Below are 20,276 nucleotides of genomic sequence, written 5' to 3' on the forward strand. Positions count from 1 at the left end.
AGTCCTAACCAGTCGCTCTATGTAACAGCATGTTGCAGAGCAGCAAAGCAGCCTTAGCCTCTTTTTGTTTCCAATCACAACAACACTCTTTTGATTTCATATTTAGTTCGTGTCTGCCAAAAAGCAGCACATACTCTGATACTGGATAGAATAATGCACGGCCCACTTTACTAATACAATATTATAAATTAGAATTATAAATGTGGATCATAGCTGATGTCACTTCAATTCACATCATGCAGATATCATCAAAACAAAGCATCTTCTGTGAAATAATTCAATATCCTCAAGTAGCAGGAAAGGGACTATTTGCTTATAACATGCACCTCTCCTTTATTTTAATATAACATTAAATATGCACAGTTAAGCACTCAAAAGTCAGGAAATGAGAAATGCAAGGCTCATAGAGCTTTAACTCTGCCTCCTTGAGGATATTAATTATGTTGTCATCTTTTATCAGATCATTGCATACTGTTTCTTAAATAATCTTTTTCCGCAACCTTTCACACATCTATACGTTCCACAACAGCCCAGCATGGCTCTGCTAGAGACCACAGCAATTTATAATGACGAGAGGACAGGTTGAGGGATTCACCTTTCAATTCTGCCTTTGACTTCCTTGGCTTCCCAGAGTTAAAATGTGCAACTTAAAATGTTAAAATACCGCTTGCATTTCACTGTTGCTCATCCTGAGATGGAAGCAGCGCTCGCTGTGCTGCAATCTGTTACCATCTGATCTCAACATTTCAGGTGTCGTGCGATTCTCGGAGAGCTGCAGTCCCTCTGCTCACACCCTGAGAAGGACGCGCTCGGACACCGGACAGTAATATTGGGTAGCGCTTCCGAATACTCACAGTGCTGCTGTTGTAGATTAGAAAGCTGTGAAGACATCAGACCCTTTTGTTCACGAATCTCCCTGCGTGTCGGGGAATGGACTGAATTCAGGGTTATACTGAAAATGGGAGTTTTTAAAGAAAAGTCATTTTCAGGTTTCCCGCAAAACGTTAGAAGTAGTCATCAGTTATCTCAGCATCACACACATATGAAAACATAGTTATGACCTTCAGCTGATCTTCTGCAGTTGTACCAGTGGGACAACATAGCGAATGGAGTTCTCTTAAGTTACTGGACACTTTAAACCCTCTTTCTGCAATATTTTAGTGATTGTTCTGCAACTTCCTCTTAATGCTGTGCCGTATGGCTCCCAGTGAGAGGCAAAATGACTTCTTATTTCATTTAGGTTGACCTTTTTCTTTTAGGAAAATTAAGATGACTGAAGACATGCCTCCAAGCATATTCAGGCTGCATCTCAATTGCCCTGCAATAATACCCTCAGTAAGGTCTGTGAGACCATGCTCCCCAACCATCCTCCCAGAGACAGTTTTAGGGTGCCTGTAAGAGTGCAATAGGAGCTCACTCATCTGGTAACATGGGGACAAGGGCTGCCAGGCCTAAAGACATTCCCCGGAGAATTCACCTGGACCAAACTCTTGCCTGCACCCCACCTGAAACATCTATGCTATACCTAGAGTAGTAAATTGAGCTGGGTATGGGAAGTCCCAGGAAGTCCTCTATCACCTCTGGCCTCTCGTGACTGAGTCCATAGATTATGGATCTGATAGCTTGCACAGTAAGGACACTCAAGCCTTCAAAAGCTACCTCCAGAGAAGACAAAAGTGCCACACAGGGTAGCTCAGTCTTGGGGAGGCCTTTACTTGCTTCTGGCAGGCCACCAATCTGATGGGACTTCCATCGGCTAAGAGATCACACACCCAGTTAGATTCACCACCTAACAATAAGCTGGATCTCTCTCCCCTGGTAGTGACATCCACTAATAAACAGACTGTCAGCCACTCCCACAGACTCTCTAGTAACTACGTCTTCACCAATTTTTCCCCTTCTCTGCAGCTCTGCTCTAAAGCTGCCCCTGCAAACCCAGTGAACGAGCTTTGCCAATCTCCCAAGTATCACTAGCGAAGCAGAACATCAAAAATAAATAGGCTACTGGAGACCATCCTACATGTCATCCTATATATCCTACATATCCTACATATGACACCCAGATATGATGTTCTCAGGCAAATGTGTCCAGCAGAATCACTTGCAGCATGACGCTAGGCTGGAAGCACCCTTGGTGTTGGATCTCAGGAGGATAACAGTGCTACCTCCTGCTACGGCTACTCTGCTTGCTTTTGACCTCTGTTGAGATTCCTGCTGCTTTTTTTTTACTTTCTCACTCCTTGCATGAAGCAACTTGGCAAAGCATGCAGAGGCAACAAGGTCAGAGTGGATGTGGAGGAGTCACAGCAGATGTCCCTCCCTCCTTCTCTAGGACAATACCTGGAGTAGAGGGTTATGCTTAGTACAGAAAACTCAGGTATGGAAATAGGGTACGATGGGGCTGCTGAGTTCCCCTGCAGGAGTTTGTGGCGATAGACCACATCTGCATGTGTGCTTTATCTGTGGTGTAACATGGACAGAGGACCTCTGAATCCAGTCTTCAGTATGAATGCAGAGGTGCCCCTAACACCATCCCACTGGCAATCCCTGGGAGTACTTGAAAAAAAAGGAGCATAGATCTTCCCCTAAAGCCACTGCTGACTGCTGCTTGGTCTAATAAGGGCCAGCCCTATTAGCAGAAACAGCTTTTCACTTTCTAGAACAAAGATGATGATGAATCTGAATCCACAGACAAGGCAACCTTTAAAGAACAGCAATTATAGGTAAGCACTTTCCTGTTTGCTAATAGCATATGCTCATAATGAACCTCACTCTATGAGATTAATAAGCCAGAGGCATGTGTCTGTCAGACTCAGTACTAAGTAACAGAGAAAGCACTTAGCTAGTCAAGAAATAAAGGTACTGCATGAAAGCTTTTCAGTTCAGAAATACTGTATATATAGTAACAAGTGTTAGCAAGCAACAAGCAAAGAACAAAGGCGAGGATGATGAAGGGATAGGAAGACATGATGGCAAACAAAAAATAAGAAATTTAAAGCATAATCAAAAGAATGGAGAAGGAATAGAGGAAAACATAGTCCAGTCCTTACATCACACGACTTTAAATGAATGGCCCAGATTTCTACCAGTAAACAAAATGATCCTGGTGGCCAGCTGGTCCAGCTAAAAAAGCTAAATGTCCAGACCCTTCTGGGTAGAGCACTCATTGCTTTGGGCCAAAACCATGACAAGGAGTCCCCGTAACTATTTCACAGCATGGAAGATCTCAGGACATTGCTCAAGCTGCTGATACAGATAGAGCCACGGAGTCCAGCTGGGTAAGGCAGATCCTGTAAAGGAGGAGTGGCTCAGAGGGGAATGGTATCTGTACGCTGCGTGCCTCATTGCAGCGCAAAGTGAGTCCTTTCCTCTTAGTTTTCCCCGTAGCTAATCCTTCAAGCGCAAAAGTGGCCAGATACTACAGCAACTGTCGGCTGGAATAAGTCCAAAGATGGAATGTAACTCCTCTTCATTGCCACCAGGAAAGGATGAGACAGTAGCGTAAGCACTGCGTATCCCCCTTCTCCTTGAAAGGGGAAATTCATCCCTAGATCAGAAAAAGGAAAAGAATCTGAGGAGTGAACAAAAAGTAGGCTTCTTGGATATTTTTTTCCCATTTATTTAATCACATCTTCGGTGGCCTCACAGAACAAACCCAGAGCACACCAACGCAGAGCCCAGTGTTTTGCCCCTTGTGATGGCTAACAGCCGAGAAAACAAATCAATACCAAATGTACCCACCCACCTGAGTTCTCCTGCACATCTTTACGTGTTACCATAAGAGTTACAGGGCTTTTGCTGAATATAAGGATTATGGTTTCTTTTTTCTTATCCTAAATTGGCCTGATCCTGCGGACTTTGTCTTTTTCTTTTAGTGTAACTCTTTTTTCTGAAGGACATAATTAAGATAAGTGCTACTAGTTCTCCTTTGCTATCAACAGAGGGACAAAATCTGTTTCAATCCTCATTTGTCAGTGCTGCTCCAGGCCACAAGAGAGAGAACAAAGCAAAATCCTGCCTGATGCTAACACCATTCTGAGCACAGTCACAGGAACTGAAACTATAACTGCATTGCTTGAAGGAGCCACAAATAAAGGTCACCGAACTACCCCTGCCTTCTTCCCCTTGCTCCCCCTACACACTAAAAATGTTCAACCCCTGTTGTGAACATCACATGTTGAAACTGGTCCTTCCCGTTGCTGAAACACACTGAGAGTTCGGTACCTTTGGTAATAAAATGCGTTCAACACTAAGGACCACCAGCTGCAGGTTAAAATACTCATTGATGGATTAACACAGCAAGGAAAAAAACGTAGGCTTGAGATGGATGGAGTATTTTTCAGTCTTTCATGAGGGAGGCAGAAGACCAATCCAGCTATGGACTGGATATGGAAAGACCAATATGGGCTTGGCAGCCCCGTGGGAACCCAGTAAATAGGCGTGCCAGAACGTTGTAGGTAATTCCTCACAATGCTGCTGAAGTCCTCAAAACTCGAGCACATCACAGTCTTCCTCTGAAGCAAATGCCCCAAGTTAACTACTCTTCGCTCTCTCCCAATCTCCATTTGAGAAGCTAATTGGTACTGCACGCACAGTTGTTTTAGAAGTTTAAATGCAACAGAGGTGTTCAAGGAATGTGTGGACGAGGCATTGTGGGACATGGTTTAATGGTCATGGTGGTGTTGGGTTGATGGTTGGACTTGATGATCTTACACGTCTTTTCCAACCGCAGTGATTCTGTGATCCTGTAATTCTGCGACATTCAAAAAGAGAGCCCTCCATTAATAGAACGTTAAAACAAACCAGCCACAGAATGGCAACCTTAACTCGCCCACCGTGTCTGGGGCTTTCAGCACACATGGGGCACAACAGCCACCAAAACCAGAGCTGGGCTACTGTAAAGTTGCTTTTAGGATGAAGTAATAATTTCTTTTTATAATGGTAAAAATTCCTTCGGACTGTGCAATATTACTTGGGAACATCTCGTCCTTATCTACAGACTGAATTTCCATACAGATATGGAAAGAATTCTATATTTTGCACCTAATGGTGGGTACAGAAAGGACTCTCTTCAGGAGGGGCACATAACTTACAGTCTTTGCAAATTAAATATTAATACTTCTACCTCCTTTTTGTTTCACAGTGACTTCTCAAGGCCTGATCCCATCCCACTGATTTCCATAGGAGCTGAACTGCTCCCTACAGAGCATCTCTACAGGGATGGCAAAATTAATCCCGCTCTTTTTTTTTTTTCTCCTCCAGTTGTCTCTTCATTGAATATTTAAGGAATATACCACATGGAGAAAACAGCAGCTTCCCACCCTCATGCTGAACTTTGAGGTGTCATTAAGAATGATACACAGGCTCTTCCTCCATGTGAGCCCCGAACCCCAGCAAAAAGCTATGATTTATATTTTGTAAATCATAAATGAGGAGGACTGTTCACATGGTTGTAGGAATAGCTGACAGCATCTGGCAGCCAGGTGAGGTCAAAAGCAGTTAGATCCTCAAAATATTACTCCCTCCAAAAGGCAGCTGCACAGCCTATGCAGATTTTTTGCTCCCTAAGGGGTGGGTTGAATGCCATTACATATAAGGTGACTTGTCATATGGTTGATTTTAAATAAGTGTAGATATGTGCATAAGATTAACTGCATTACAGCAAGCTTTCAGGGAGTTTCAAATCACCATGACAACCCTGGGTTTATATGCAAGATGATTTTATATATATAGCAGCAAGGGTGTGCATGGCTCGTGTCGGGATAATGAGGACTGATGGGTCTCTGCCCTGAGGAACTTACAAACGGAACTAGGCATCGCAGAGGATGGAGCATGGACATAAGGGGCAGTTAGGAGGGCAGGCACAAGGGTGGAAAACAGACCACAAGTATTTTCTGCAACGATTTAAAAACTCAGCCAGATGAAACCACAGTATGCACATGTGATTTCTTATCTTTTACCAGGAAAAATAATGGGAAAAACCCATCCCTTCCTCTAAATAATGCTGATCAATGATATTTATCTCCCACAAGCCCCACATAAACAGCTGAGTCTTGCAGCGTGTCCTGGAGATTGTTTATTCCCCTTGAGAGCAAGGTTTGGTTGGAGATTTCAAAAGCAACAGGAGTGCATTGCCTGTAGCTTTCTTCCAAGGGACACACGGACGGGGAGCATCACTGGCCTCCGCGCTAGGTATGCAGTACAGACAAAAAGAGGTTATCTCCCAGGCAGGGAAATCCCAGGCCATTTCAATAATTTATATATGAGCTCAGCTGAATGAATCTGATACGAAATTGTCACCGTCTGTTGAACAAACTGTGTTGAACTGTTGAACAAAGGGATATTTTCGCATCTGGCATTACACAACAGAGGCCCCATACGAGCATCTGTGCAAAGCCGGGATTTGTAATTGTGTTTCATAGCAAGCATTTCTCCTGCTATTTCACTGCTCAAAGTATGTCTATTACCCAGTCTAACTTCCACCAAAACGCTATTCTTGCTAATACCATGTGTAAAGGTAATCTAACAATTTTTTTCCTGCAAAGGATTATTACAGAAAACCCTCTTTTGTCGGGGAAATCATAGTCTTTGTGCTCACTGATTCCTGTATTTCATAAAATGCACCTGAGACTGCTCTGTGGCCCAGAGGCTAAATGTTATGGCACAGCTCGCATCGGTCCTGTTAACCTCTCTTAGGCCCCGAAGACGGGTTTCCAAGTGCAGATTACACACTGGGAATGGTTCTTGGCCTGTGTTAGCCTGTACACTGTAGCCCGGGCTAGCACCAGCCGGCACGAGCCCCATGTGTGCCAAGGATGTGCTAACAAGTGACCAGTGTGGATGAAGAAGCTTCTGCACCTACAATCGTTGCGCGGTACTATTTGATACAAAAGAATAGGTTCAGGCTCTGCTTTATGCACTAATTTACACTGGGCTTATTTTATAGTCCTCATGCACAGACAATTTCTGGATATTATAAATAATGGTATATTAATTCCTCTGAATGATGTCTTTTCTGGGTGCTATTTTTTCCACTAATGTGTTAAACTGTTGAAACATCGCTACACCGGGGGAGGTGGGGAACTGGGAGTAAAACTATTTTAAAACTTCGCTATTTCTTTTATTTGTAATCACGGATCTGTTCTGCTTTTCATGTCTATGTACATCTCTCAGTATCCAGGCAGTTTTCCTACCCATCTGCCATGAGGAGCTGCAATTCAGAGAATGATTTCAGTTTAAGATGGCTGCACTCATAGAAAAGAAACCTACCCTTATACTTGGACTTTCTATGCCCTTTTCCTTTCATCTGAAAGCAAAGTCCTTCATTCTCAAAGGATGCGGTTGCTCTTTATTTGTGAGCAGATGCAGCAACTATGAAAGGAGTGTGTTCCAGCTCTGCCAGAACTCATTTTTTGGCTGAAGGGACTACAAAGAGAAATACTAAGACTTCTGTTATTTATAGACTAACTGGTCTTAACATCTTGGGAACACTTGTGGCCCTGCTCATTTCTTTAAGAGAAAAGAGGAAAGGTTTTTTTCTTCTCAGAGGTCCCTGACAACAAATACGGAGAAAACATCTGCAAAACTGCCTGTGTTTGCCTCTACTTTCTGTGGCCGCTGTAAAACCTCAGACTGCGAAGGGCTCTATGAAGTTTGCAGCCAGGTCCACCCAACCCTTCGACCTGATAACACACACCGTACTAAACTTTATATGTTTCCCTGCGCTGCAGGTGCAGGTTGAAAAGGCAGAGCGATTCAAAATGCATATCTGATGTTGCAACATGGAAACGGCTCCTGAGAGACAGAGAAACTCTTCGAAATAGCTTCTTGATTCATTAGGAACAACAGCAAGGTTGACATATCCCCCCCATTTCATCCCACCCATAGACTCATTACAGACACAAGAGAGATGCAGGCTCTGAAGAACCAAATTCCTTCCCCCACCTTTCTTCCCCACAAAGCCTCTTGCTGGATTTTATCTGTAACTTCAGCACCAGCTTGAATTACTGTGTAACTTGACAAGGTGATTTATCATAGCTTGTTGCATTTTTCTCAGAACATCCCAAGCAGATGATATTACGATAAAAAGGGGGAAAAAATAAGATGTAGTCATTGTACATGACAAAAGCTCATTATTAGGGCATCACAGAAAAAGAAGATGATGATTTGGGGCAGATAACAACATCCAGTGCTGAAGACATGCAAAAAAAAGAGAAAACCGGGCAACTGAATAAGCAGAGTATTATAAAAATAGGACTGGGAAGGACCTCTGACCCATCCTTCCACCTGAAGGCAGGCTCAGCCCTACCTATGTCAGTCCTGCCAGATGTTTGTAAGTGATCGTCCACAGTAATAATAATGCACTGCGCTAAGTAATCATTTGCAGAAACATTGGTAGAATTATGAAAAGCCACACACTGTGCCATAACTGCTGATGAAACTAAATTTAAGAAGGAAGAAATAGCTTGCCATATTGCAAAGGAATAAAAACCCCTTGGTGATATAGAAAAAGCTGACTACATGTATTCAGGGGGCTTGGGGAGGGGGACTAAGAAAGAAGGTATTTGCTTTCTCTCCAGAAGTGTCTCTGCATTGGAATATTATTCTCCTCTGAGCTTGCTTTGAGACAGCACATGCTCATTACATCCATTTGCAGCAATACTTAGAGAGAACAATACTGAATAACCGGCTCTTAAATATAAGATTGAAATGTTTTTCTGTTTTACACATCCATCTAAAAGAGCTTCAAAATACCAGAGAGAAAGCCAAGAATTCTGAAAATGTCTTTAGAATCCCAGAAGTTAGGAGGGCAAGGTGGATTTGAGCTTACATCTCAATGGGTTGGCTTATTTATTTCAGGCATCGGCATGAAAGCAAGTTCCAGCTTTATCCGTTAGATCAGACACAGAACACAATGGTCTTCATTTTATGACCCTGACAGATAGCTTGAGTCTATCTTTTATGAAAGGCTGGAAAATTATAGAGCTACATGTGAAGAAGCACTTGAAAACCTGCAAAGTAGAGGAGTGGGTAGGTGACCTACAATGCACAGTCTTCTTTTAGTGCTTATTCCACTGATCAGTAGGGAGAGAAAAATAACTCTTTTCTTGAGCCAGTGATGAGTCAGAATGAAAGAAAACAACCCCGCCGCCCCACACGCTACCTGAAAGCCACGATGCTTGAAGATGAAGTTATCCCTATGTCAGGGCCAACATGCCATCTGAACTCAGCCTCAACCCTCGATGGTGTCCACGTAGCACAACAGCAAGATAATCATAGAGCTACTGGTATGACCAATTTGGGACTGCTTCATAAGCCACATCCTCCATTTCATGATACCAATTTCATGTTGGCATAATTCACTGAAGCCAACGCAGCCCCACAGAATGAAGAAAGAGGGCACAGAGACATATAATCCATCACTAGCAGCATCTTCTGTAGGTGAAGGTTGGTCTGCCCTGATATGCCAGAGTGCAGGTGACAAATATGAAAGAGGACAAACCTGACAGCTCTTCCTTACTGAAAGTGTGTAGAATATATTCTTCTAAATGAGTAGGACATGATCAGTCTTCAATTAAAACAGGAGCAACATCTTTGATATTTGCCCCGGGTGCTCGGTATTCAGTAGCTCTCCCACCCACTTTCAGTTGTACAGCTTGCTTTCTGCTTCAATGCACTCCTGTATCATTTGACCAGACCCACATTCCCATATTATCTTTGACCTGCCAATTATTGTTTGGAGATAATTCAAAGGTTTCCAGGTTGGCTGACCTATTTCTGCACCTGAAGGCAGCTATTTGACAACATCAATGTTTATTTTCCATCCCTTGCTGCAGGTACCGAGCCACAAACACTTCCTCAGTCAGAGTTGTCAGCGGTTCTTCAGGCAGTTCTGCTGCAGAGAAAACACTTCTCTGACTTTTCTGTGATTCGAGTCAGCAAAGAGCTGCGGTACACCCATACAGTGAATGCCTTACATCCTAGTCACTACAAAAAGACATGTTAAAGCTCTGTAATAGGTACTTAGGAATACAGAAGTGTAGGCAGGAAACATTTTTTTTGCCCTACATCTAGCAACTACTTTTATTGAAGTGTTGGGTTAATATAGAATAATTTTTATTTTTTTTTTTTTCCTTCCTGCGTTTTATATACCTGTCCCTAAGCTCTTTCGGAGGGTATCTAGAAGGAATAAAGGACTGATCTCTGGCCTAAAGATCAACTGTCATGGCCCTGTTTAAGTACATACAACGAAATACCCCAAAACGAGTGGCCACATCCAAACTTCAGGTTGGTACCTGGCACGTGCTGACTCTCAGACCACGTCTGGGAAGGGCATAGTTGATCTGGCCAACACTGTGTCAGAGGCTTTACTAAAAATCCTGGGCCAACATCTGAGCCCATGCTCTGGCTATATTTAGCTTACTAATATAGATGGAGTTCATTAGGCTACAGTTAAAGCGTATTAAAATGCCGTGGGTTTGTGAAATTCAGCTCTGCCAGGACGTGCTCGCTGGGGTTCACTCGCAAAAGGACTCAGCTCATCGCAGCTGGAAGTGGGTGATCCTTCCTGCTGGTCAGCTCAGCTCGTTTGGGTCTTCACGTCCAGTTTATCAAAAGTGGATTGCCAGCATGCGCTGCGTATGCTATACATAATTAAAGCCGCTTTCTTCAATTAAACCCTTTGTCTAATAAGGCAGAATCCAGTCAAATCTCAGTATGCAGAGAAATGCATCTGCAAATGGCTAATGTAATTCTTGTGCAAATGTAGGTCTTGTGAATTTGCAAATGTAGGTCTTGTGAATTTGGTTTCTTTCCCTTACCCCTTTGTATTTGCAAGGCATTCACCTCCGAGCTGTGCCAGCTGAGATGGCTGTGGTCGAGCGGAGGCAGCGCGCTAGGCGTGAGACACACGCTGCACTCCCTGACTGAGATGCCATACTTTTGTCTTTCTCCATTCTTATTTTCTTTAACTCTAAAGGAGACGTTGTGCAACAAAAAGAATCTGATACCTTTCATAAAGAAAATATCACAGTCGACTGCGGGATACTGGGCGCTCTCTGAGGCTTGTGTCCCCAGGCCTTTCTCCACTTTTATTTGATTTTTTTATGATTTGGTTCCTTATCACTGTTAATAGAAATGGAATCAAAATGTCTTAATTATGGAATGTGCCTGAATTAAAATACCATGAACAAAACCAGTTTAGGAAAAGCCAGAGGGAACTGTGTCCTTTAATCAACCGGTTTATTAATAATGTAATAAATTCTCTCAAAGTCCTCTCAGGGCTCATGACTCTCTGATGGAAGATTTTGCTAGAGGGGTGTGAAAGGATCTTGTGCTCAGTGAGCCAAATTACGCTTGGGGCACTAGCTGGACTGCTGTAGAAAAACATTTAAAACTAGGCTTTGTGTCACCTTCAGGTTGGAGATGTTTAAGTCAAACATAAATAAATAATTGCAAAACCCATGTGAAATAAAGCCATAAAATAAATACACCATGGGAGCTAGATTTTTCTTCTGGTCCACTTTTAGATCAGCATACTTTCAGGGATGCTCATGAAGTACTTCTGATTTACCCTAATTAAAGTGAGATTAGGATGTGGCCATCTGTAAATCTGTTTCGTCAGGATCACGCGTGAATGGCAAAGGAAAAAAAATTGAAAAAAGCACTTGGCTAAAAGCTTACTATATATACACCTGTTTATCAAAAGGTTTTCTATAGCAACCATCAACAAAAGGTTTTTAGAGCAACAGCATCACGGTACATAAATGCTAGAATTCATTATATGTTCTTTGGTAAAATTAATTTTGTCTGAAAATGAAAACTTCAGTGGCAAAGCTGCATTTTATTGAAATATCCTAGCTTTCCTAAGAAATCACTACTCCACTTTAGGGTTCTTCTAGTCTCCTGAATGCATCAGAATAATGTTCACCTTTGCTTAGCTCTTTTTCCCCACTTTTTTCCTCCCTTACCATCAAAAATAATATCAAGGGAATAAAATATGGCAATGAAATAATGAAAAAGTATCAGAGAACTACATCTTTTTTTATTGTATTACAGGGCAAAATGGGGAAAAAGGAAAGTAAAGACATTGTGAAATGTAATTTCTTCAAAAGTGGTTTCATGAACGTTTCAATGGACAGATTAGAATTTCCATTTCATTTCTGTAAAAACATAGCTTTAAAATGCCAACATCTTCATAACTTCCCCCTCTTTTCCACCTCCTTCCCCCAAATAGCTCCACTAAGGACTCATGGATCAAAAAGATTTATATTGCAGAATATACTGGATATACGGAATATATATACACACACGTATAGGGAATATACACACACACACACACACACACACACACACACAGAGATCATTTTTGATCATCCCCAGGTTTCTGGCTATGAATTTTCTCTTTCTGTTGTTAAGTTGATGAATTTATTTTACTTCAAGAATTTAACGGCCTTGAGGGAAGTGTGGCAGATAGCAGGTACCCCAGTTTTTGAAGGGAAGCATGGTGCAAGCCATCTCCAGGGAGCAAGGGTTCAACCAGTGTTTCCTGAACCACATCAGGGAATTGATTCAAATTCAAATGAAAACCAACAAAAACCTGTCAAAAACCTTTCTTTACAGCAAGAAGAGTCTTCTGATCTGCTTTGTAGTATGGCCTCGCCAGCAACTTCTTTGTACTGTAAGCCTAAGGCTTAGCCATGGTATACAACTTACCTGAACAAACTGGTCCCTGGGTCAAAAGCTGTGGCTGTCCCATACAAGACATGGACATTACATGGGGCACAGGTTAATACTTATTGGAAGCTGTAATTTTTGCAGGGGACATACACTCATTTTGTAAGAAACATACTGCACAGAGCAACGTTTCAAGGGTTTTCTCAACAAAATTCTATGAGTTTACTACAGCTTTCCCTCCCATCCACCAATGACCAAAGCAGCACAAGCGCCTTGAACAATTTTTTTGTGATCTTTAATTATTGGCATTCCTTTATAAAGCAGGAGAGTTTAAAGGGCCAGTATTTACTCCACTATGGAAACTTACTTTAAGATAATTCAAACACCATCAGTTGCTACACACAAAGAGTATATGTCCTACTTCTATTGCTAAACAATTACAGAAAGAGGAATTCATATTTTACAAAGCAGGTTCTCCAGAAAGGTATTTAGTGTCCTGTTAAAAATTTCAAACAAATGCATTATTTCCTCCCCTGCCTTGAAGGCCACCAAGGTAGTTAGGAGCTTGGGGCACATAATACACAAGGAGGGGCTGAGAGTTGGGTTCATTCAACCAGGGGAGTGGCTAATGGGAAATCTTACTGCTTTCTTAAACTGTCTAAGGAGGGTATACAGAACACAAAACCAGACTCCTCTACAGGTGCAAAGTGGAAGGATGAGAGGCAACAGGCACAAGCTGTAACAGGGGAAAGCATTTTCACTGTGAGGGTGGCCAGGAACTCAAGCAGGGAGCCAGAGAGGCTGTGGACCATCCCCCTTACAGATATTAAAAATTCAACTGGACACAGCCATGAGCAACCTGATCTAAGCTAGACCTGCTCTGAGCAGAGGCTTGGACCAGAGACCTCCCGAGGTTCCTTCTAGTCTAAATTATTATAAGTTTCTACAATCCTGATGTTCAACTATCTTCAATTCCAGGAAATACCATGTTAGATTTTGCCCAGTGGTAAGTTCCAACCATTGTCTCTTGTTACGTCTTTGTCAAAAGGACTGAAATGTCCCATATGTGAGATCTTTTCCACATTTAAGCATTTAAGATTAATGGTAAAATTCCCTCTCCTCTCATCTCTCCTTTTCTGTAAGCTGGAAACATTAAGTTTGAAACCCCTTGGTTTACAACCACTGCCTATTTTCTGTACCTGTCTAGGCAGTTGGCCTAGATGATCATTGTAGGTCCCTTCTGACTGAAAATATTCCATTCTGCTCTGTTCTATTCTATTCTAATCATTGCCATTACCTTCATTTCCAATTGGATCCAGAACTGAACAGAGGGTATCAATAGCTGTTTTAAAATCACATGCAAATATGAGATCCTTTACGTGTTTTTACCCAATACACCACTTACACCATGTCTGTTACCTTTGTGTCAGGCCAAAAGTAGCAGCTGGCTATACTAAAACATTTTTTTGTTAGCTTCTGACCATTTTTCCAGGAGATTCTCTCTGTAACCTGCCTTCTTTATAAATGAATACCTGCACAATCTTTGTCTCAGCAAACTTTACATGACATCAACTCTATTCGTACAGAGAAGGTCAAGCTCTGTCAGGTACAAACAGCACAGAACCTCTTGGAACCACTGTGGCTGCAAACCGAGGTGGAATTTAGTCCGCAGTCCTTGTTTTCAGAATGAGAGTTGAACATTTTTTGAATTCCACCCTTCCCACAGACAGCATCTTATGCAGGATGCAGTCTCTGGGCATATGTATCTCTCAGAGGAAGATTAACTAATGGCTTTGCTCAGTCTTCAAAACATTCCTTTCTACACATAGCAGAGATTCTGTCTAGGGTGAGAAAGCTGAGCAAGTTTGCATCAAGCATGAAAATGTACATGGGAAAAGTTCTAGCACCAGCTCCTAGGAAAGGGTGCTTTCACAGGGAAACAGTGAGGAGTCAAAAAAGAGTCACACTGAGCTGTTCAGAAAGCAATTTTTATCATCACCTGCCTCACTCCTTTTCACAGACCTCTCTCTGCCCGGTTTCCTGCTGTCCCCAGAAGGCACAAGGAGTACAGGACCTCCCACGGCTCCCGATCCATAACCACCTTCTCCTTAATCACACGCGCCGCTCTCCTGCTCCAGGAGCTGCTTAGCAGCAGGGAGGTTTCGAGCACTCCCTGGATCGTTACAGCTCTGTGGACAAGGCATGGGTTCAGCCCATATGCAAAGGTTCACTCAAGTTATTGACTCATGCCAAAGACGGGTGCACTTCAGTTTTCAGACACTCGCATATGCAGTGACTGGAAGTTGGGGCTGGAAGTCTCGCCTGTGCCTATGGCAGGTTTGTCTTCAGCTTTTGTCCTTCAGGGATCCTTTCTCAATCATTTTTATGAACATCTCTACCGATTGCTTCTCAGTAATATCATTGCTCCCATGTCTAAATCTGACCTCAGTAGCTTCACTGTTCCTTTGCCCAAGCAGCATCTATTTTAGTCTTAAAAATGGCCAATATAAAGATCTTGAATTAATTCTGACTGGCTTTTCTTTTTTCCTTTTTCACAAAATGGAAGGATCCATTTATATCAGGATAGAAATGATCTTCCTAACAATTACATCCTTTGCAGCACTTCCTTCAAAAATTACATAATTCAGATGACAACACAGTCTGCAAGTCTTCCACGAATTAACTTGGGCACAACACCAAGCACAGTACATGGTTGCTCATTATGTCTTTTTCTTTATTAAAGTGTGGTTTTCAATTCTTCCACCTACCACTCCTGTGTTTCCTTGGTTTCCTATAAATAAACAGTACAGGGATTATGGACACTAATATTTATATCTCAAATATTTTTGTTTATATATTTCTTAGGGCCTTAAAAGCTTTAAGTTATTTACAGAACTGGGGAAAAAAAAATATGACTGATCTTCTGTTAATATTTCCATCCCTAAAGGCAAAAAATACTGTGAAAACACATTGACTTTCACAATTTTTTGCCCTATAAATGGTTTCTTAACAGAGAGACATCACAGACATTAAAAGTCAAGCACAGATTTATAAAATCTTCCATAAAGTAGTTGGGTTCTCATAGCCTAAGCCCACCTAGAATCAGAAAGTCCAGAATAAGTGAACCCCTCCCACCCCACAAATAACAGTAATTTTTGCTAGGTGGTCTTTCTTGTAGCTCCTTTTTCCTTTTCTGTAAGGCTGTGTGATGCCTGACAGTTCCCATGGTATCCTGGGAACAGCATTTTGAGGTGTCTAAGCTTCAACTTAGGCATAAAGAGGAAACCACAAGATTTGCCGGTAAATGCGTTTACTGATAAATGCAAATCACAGAGCACAATTCGATTCTTCATCCTTGATTTTCTAAAAGGTAACTGTTTTCAAATGTTTCTCTGAGAGTTTAAGAGCACTGAATAGTTGGAATTCAATTCTGAAGAAACATCTCAGTGACCTTGGACAAATGGAAACATTTTTTTGCTAATATTCAAACACAGCTGGCAGGTGAAAGGATTAGCAAAGACTTGAGCTTCTCTGTATGAATGAGGAGAGATGTGAAACATTAGCAACTAGAAAAGCTAAAGGTTTGTGTTAAAGCACCTCCCATGGCTTTAAACTAGCTAGTTTGCCTATGAATAGCAGGCTGAATGTGCAGGCATGAAGCTCAACATGGGTAATTTTCCCTGTTCAGAACCATTTTGAAAGTAATTTGGGTATCAATATGCTCCACTAGTTTTTCTGGGGCTGCAGTAAAGACATACCTACCAGCTTGAACCTTACCACCCTCAAGCCCTAACTGAAGTTATTTTCCTGAGTTTTATTAGGAGTTTTATCATAAACTATCTTTTGTGAGACCTTTGGGAGAAGAGGCAATGAAGGAAATTCATGGAATACCTCTACTAATGGATCTCTTTGTTATCCTGTGGTCCCACCATCTGTTTCTTGAGAACACTTCTTACCTCTCAACTTATACATGAATCATAAGTGGGTTTGGAGACAGGACAATCTTGCTGTTACATGTCAGCATAACACTTTACATAAGTGGGTTTTGGACTTGCAGTGGCTACTAAAATATGAGTATATAAATAATGCAGAAAGAAAGCTCCCAAAACAGAATCTGGGTCCTTGCCCAGTCCTGAGCAAACCAAGGCACGTGCAGTGAGATTCAGGCTGCTTCAGGTGCCTACTTAGATTTTATAACACCTAAAATGCAGGTGCCTGGCATTAATTCAGAGTACTTCAATTAAGCACTCTGTGGCTAATGCAGAGACTCAAGCTACAATCTATACTGGCAAATAAAATGTGCCAGGTCCCATTTTGTGCCCCTTAGGCCCAACTAACATGACACAGCTACATTTTCTTACTTCCCAAACACACTGGTTGCATCCAAAGTGCCAACCGGGAATAGTTCCTTGTCTGCCCAAGCTTTCTAACCATGCCTGGTCACTATCCAGTAGAGTTTCTCTTGGACCAAAACTGGCAAACTGTACCAGGAACCCTTACAACATTTTAATAGTGTGGAGAACGTCTTTCCAATGCAAGTGCCCATGCCATGGCTCTGCTTGCCTCTTCAACAAAATAATACTAACTTAGCCCCAGGCACTTCTAAAGAGTATTTTATAGTTAGCCCCTGCGAAATTCTAGGCCCAAAGACAGGTCAAGCCACATGATTTGAAGCTTAAACATCTGAATGAGGGGTGCACACTACCGATGTCCGACCCAGATTCAGAATATGAAGCGGTCTCCCAAGGCCAAATGCTTAACTGAGAAGAGCTCAGTCTTTCAAAAAGCAATGAAAAAAAAAGTTTCTAGAGCAGCTGTTGGGTTCTGGCAGAAGAAAGACCTAGCATGCAGTTTCTGTAAAATAAAAAACAAACAGGAACCCAAAATAGTAGGTGGAATCTATTTTAGTAGGATTCACCTAAAATGTAGACGCACAGCTTTAGCTAAGTCTTAAGGTTCAGGAGAAAGGTGAGAAAATTGTTATCAAAACCCAGACCTATTCTAGGATGGGTTGAATTGTTCCCTGGAGGCGCTGCTCTCTTTCCATTGATAACGGAGGCAACCTACATGACAAGTTTAGGTTAAAGCCATTAATTTTAAACAGCTAAAGCAAGGTAAGAGTAATCGCCCTCTGAGTGCTTAAGTAATCAGCCTGACATGCTTCTGTTCTCTGGCCCAAAACATATGTTCCATCTGAGTTTACAGATCCTGGAGGAGGTGCTGCTGGAAAGAAGTGTTTCTGGGTATTGCGCATATATTAGGCACCACAGATAGGCTGACTCTAACTCAGTGCTTCAGGCCTAGATGCAGATATGTCAGTTTTGTGATGATTCCATTTGAAGGAATTAATTTACTGTTAATGGGTGGATATTGCTCTAAATACACCTTTCCCACAGTCCTGGAAGATCACAGAATCATAGAATCATAGAATTGTTTAGGTTGGAAAAGACCTTTAAGATCATCAAGTCCAACCATTAACCTAACCCTGCCAAGTCCACCACTAAACCATGTCCCCAAGCACCTCATCCACAGTTTTTTTAAATATCTCCAGGGATGGTGACTCAACCACTTCCCTGGGCAGCCTGTGACAATGTCTGACAACCCTTTCAGGGAAGAAGTTTTTCCTAAAATCCAATCTAAACCTCCCGTGGCACAACTTGAGGCCATTTGCTCTTGTCTTGTCGCTAGTCACTTGGGAGAAGAGACCAACACCCACCTCACCACAACCCCCTTTCAGGTAGTTGTAGAGAGCAATAAGGTCTCCCCTCAGCCTCCTCTTCTCCAGACTGAACAACCCCAATTCCCTCAGCCGCTCCTCATCAGACTTATGCTCCACACCCCTCACCAGCTTCGTCGCCCTTCTCTGGACACGCTCCAGCACCTCAATGGCCTTCTTGTAGTGAGGGGCCCAAAACTGAACACAGCATTCGAGGTGCGGCCTCACCAGTGAGTACAGGGGGCACGATCCCCTCCCTGCTCCTGCTGGCCACACTCTTTCTGAAAGAGGCCAGGATGCCGTTGGCCTTCTTGGCCACCTGGGCACACTGCTGGCTTATATTCAGCCAGCTGTCGATCAACACCCAAGATGAGAAGACTGAGACTGCTATTATACTGTATGCTGGAATATGCATCTATTTTCCCCTTAACTAGGAACTAAGTACATTGGAAATTCATCTTGTGGGCTGACATTTCAACACTTTGATAAGTAGTCTATGTTCCTACACCTTCCATTACTACAGGCAACTAATTTCAGTGGACTTGGCACTGGAAGCGCAGCCACGTTATCCACGACTTCTTCAGCAACAGGGATATTTGCAACACATTGCCTAAGAGAAACCGTCACACTAAAGCATTTTTTTAGGGCTCAAGTGATTTTAGAACCACATGGAAGGTTTGTGGGAGGAGAGAGAGCCAAGTTAAGATCTGTTGGTGACATCTGAACCCCCTTCTGTTTTACTGCCTTTCATAACAGTCCATAGGTCGGATATCCCGATGGACTTTTGTAAGTAGAAATACACTGGCCAGTATTATGTTTTAGACTGCCGGAACAGAGGGACCGTGATCCGTCAGTCAGATTCCTCTTTTATTTAGTAAGTCTTACAAGTAAACATCACCTACGGAGACCTTCACTGCAGGTATAGAGTGGGGGGTATCGCTTGACTTCAGAAGAACTGTCAGCTGCCTGACATTGTCGCTAAAATATATCCTAAAACCTCATGATTAAACATGTTTAATACCAAACAGCAGAATGTGGTCCGCAGTTTTAGTAAATTTATTATTTTTCCTCTTAATGAGTGGGATTAAGGAGTCAGGCAAATTAGATCTCCGCTAAGTTAATACTCTGCCACAATTGACTCATTAATTTACAGCTAGCTGACGTAGTCATGAAAATCATACACCCAAAGAGCAGTCCTAAGAGCAGAGTACTCCAAGAACTTGTGAATACTTAGTTTGAAGTATTTGAAGACAGAGAAACTGAGGCCCAAGGAGTATTTGACTCAAGAAAAAGTCACAGAGTACCAGGCTATGCACAGAAACCAGTCCCCATTCCCCCCGTTCCACCTCACCAGCTACCGCAAAATTGCTTCCGTGTTAAGGAGATTGCATTTGCAAGATTTAAATTATCAGCCTTATCGTCTCACTCCAGATCAGGTAAACAGCAAATTAAAAACTTTACCTCTCCAACTTTCCCCCCCCTCCCCTCACCACTCCTTTCAGAGGCACATTTGGTATTTGTTTTTAATCCTGGCCGATTTTCAGTTCGCAAAACCTGATGCAGAGAGTTACTTGATATTCCGAAGGCGTTATTTTAAGATGAAACAATGTAAATTCTGATTCGGATGGCAGATGGCTGGCAGTTCACTGTTTGGCAAACCAACTGGTATGGTATGTTAGAAAGTCGGAGCAGCAGGTAGTACAGCTCAATTTGAAACGACCACAGATGCTCGGAGAGGCGCGGGGGAAGGGCGCAAGCTGGTCAGGAAATTAAGAACAGTAGTCAGAGCTCGCAGGGAAAAAAAAAATTCAAAAAAAAATTAAAAATGACAGTAATTAGCTGAAAGTTTTCTTCTCCCAATCAGCACTTTTTGGACGCGAGTTAT

At 42.3% G+C, this 20,276-nt stretch overlaps 1 protein-coding gene across 1 annotated transcript in view; it reads right to left on the reverse strand.

The window, feature by feature from the left end:
• The window catches only part of MSRA (methionine sulfoxide reductase A), a 295,481-nt gene that overhangs the window by 32,300 nt on the left and 242,905 nt on the right, over nt 1–20,276 (reverse strand). The window lies entirely within an intron of this gene.

The sequence above is a fragment of the Gavia stellata genome, chromosome 2 (genome assembly GCF_030936135.1).
Source record: "Gavia stellata isolate bGavSte3 chromosome 2, bGavSte3.hap2, whole genome shotgun sequence".
In the NCBI taxonomy this organism is placed as follows: domain Eukaryota; kingdom Metazoa; phylum Chordata; class Aves; order Gaviiformes; family Gaviidae; genus Gavia; species Gavia stellata.